The sequence below is a fragment of the Trachemys scripta genome, chromosome 5 (assembly GCF_013100865.1).
Source record: "Trachemys scripta elegans isolate TJP31775 chromosome 5, CAS_Tse_1.0, whole genome shotgun sequence".
NCBI lineage: Eukaryota > Metazoa > Chordata > Testudines > Emydidae > Trachemys > Trachemys scripta.
Genome location: NC_048302.1, coordinates 93,162,728 through 93,165,246, shown reverse-complemented (window position 1 = coordinate 93,165,246; position 2,519 = coordinate 93,162,728). Strand labels below are relative to the sequence as shown.

Here is a 2,519-nt window from a genome sequence, read left to right as displayed (position 1 = left end):
TTAATATTTGTAATTGCTCATTGTTGAATCTGCTCATTTTCATTTAGTGCAGATTTCAATCACAGTGATTTTCTGCATTATCTCTAGAAACAAGTAGTGGTTAGACTTCAGGGGGAAAAGTAATGATTTCTTCCCGAAGGTAAGAATAGATTTACCTATTGCCATATGTAAGCCACATCACCATTTCTCCTTTGAAATTTTATTAGCATGCTCAACTCCTCTTAGAAGTGTAATTTGCATTGATCATGAGTGATTGACATATATCCACAAAGACTCAATAAAAAAATCTATGAATATGAATCACATTCAGCTCTATCAGTGATACTTTGTCCCTGGCAGGGCTTCTGTCTACAGTAGGGGTTCTCACAACAAATTTTTTGCTGGTGGCTTCATTGACACTTTTTTCTAAAATTATTTATTTTTCTTAAAGTTAATAAAGTAATATGCACATATATACATCCAAATCATTGTAATTTATTTATGTAAGGTTTGGTGTGTTTTTTTGCAGACTCAATAATAAAAATAATGCACAGTTATCTCTATGCTTTACTGGACCTAACAGATTAGAATCATAAATAAAGTGCTTTACATGTTCTTGTCTTCTTTATTATTCTTTCTTTTGCTTTTTTGGTAAAAGTGGTTGTCTATACAACAATTTTTGAAGTAAATTTAAAAGTGCTTTGACATAATAGAAGTCCACATAATAATGAAAAAAACCATATCTGCACATAGGTCCACATTTTTTATTTCAGAAACAAAAATCAATTCAGCTCAGTAATAATGATAATATTACAATATAATAGGATTGTGTTTATTGTTATGTTAGAAATACAGTGTGATAATAAAAGTTCTGGGTTATACACATCCATTGTGTGGATCAGATTACTTGCAAAAATGCAGCAGCTCTTTGAAAGGAAAGTGGACAGGATATCAACTCTCCTGTGAAATTAGAAGAGAATCTTCGAGGCTAGCATCAGTGAGGTGGTTTTGGTACTTGTTTTTCATAAAATGAAGTGCACTGAATGCCCTCTCACACAGCCCAGTAGTAGAAAACAGGGACAAGAAAAGCAAAGCAACTTTAGCTACGGGCTTGTAGGTGTCCTCAAACAGGTACCCATTACTCCAGAACTCCTGTATTGTAACACTGGGTTGACTGAAGTATGTTTTCATTCTTGAATCATTGCACATTTTCAGCATGAGGAACTTGAGATTCCTTAAATCCAAAGAGTCAAAGGAAGCTAATCGACCTTGCAAGGTGGTAGTTTGTTTGCAGCCAAAATAGCTGAACCAGAATTGTTGAATGGGTCAGTCACAAAGATGTACTGATGGAAAAAATGTCCCTCACTGAAACGATTTTCAAGATCCTCTGAGAGGATACTCAGGTATTCGGTTACAGCTAAGCTGACTTTTTGCTGCTCATTCTCATCCTGACAACTGAGAAACTGGTAAAAAACTGAAAAGTCCCATTCATCTTGTAGGTGATGGATGATGTCAGTGATTGTCATTCTAAATGTATTAATTATTTCAACGCTATCAAATACTGTTAATTGAGGTTTCTGAAGCTCCAGGTTCAAGTAAGCAAATGGTGGTAAAAACTCTTTAAAAAAGAACAGGCAACCGTGTACTTCGGATTTTGTAGCTTTTGGGACAGTTCCGGTGAAACTTTATTGAAAACCTCAATGAGCTCTTCCCAGAGCTCAAACAGCCTCTGTACACTGTCATTAAAACTAAGCCAGCAGACAGGGCTTTAATGCAGCAGCACCTTGTGTGTCTCTCAGCCCACTTCACACAGAGTTGCGAATCTCCCTTTATTGACACTGCTGGTGTTGACAGCATTGATGCATTTTTTTCACTATGGATTCAAGCTCATCCATACTTTTCATTGAAGCTTTGCTGGCAAGTACTTCTTGGTGGGTAAAACAGTGAAACAAGAAAAGTTTCACTGTTCTTGGAAGCAGTTCAGCACTTCTACTTGTGCACTTTGCATAGCTGCTGCCCCATCAGCTGTCAAACCAGTGTGTCAAAGCTAACATAATACTCCTGCATTCTCGCCTGAACACGTTCAAAAATGTATTTGCCAGTAGTCCTATCTCTGAGGCTCACCTGACATAAAACATATTCAGAAAAACAATGGCAATCACAGTCCAAAAAGTGAACACATATGATTACCTTGGGATTTCTCATGACATCAAGGCTCTCATCCAAGCACAGACTGTAGAAAGGGCTTGCTGTGACCAGGGTCAGCTCTAACTTTTTTGCTGCCCCAGGCAAAAAAAAAAGAGCGACACCCCGCCGTAACACCCCCCGCCCCGAGCGCCGCATCGCCGAACCCCGCCCCCTCCCCGAGCGCCGCACTGGGCTGGGTCGCCGAAACCTCCGCCTCCCCGAGCGCCGTGCCAGGCCGGGCCACCGAAACTTCCGCCCCCCCTCGCCAGGCCGGGCCGCCGAAACCCCCCCCCCCCCCCCCGCCCCCCTCCCCCGCCGAAACCCCCACCCCCTCAGAGCGCAGCGCTGCACCA

The 2,519-nt window shown here is 41.0% G+C and overlaps 1 pseudogene; it reads right to left on the bottom strand.

The window, feature by feature from the left end:
• Window positions 1–882: 882 nt before the first annotated feature.
• LOC117878358 overlaps window positions 883–2,519 on the bottom strand; it is a 5,084-nt pseudogene continuing 3,447 nt past the window's right edge.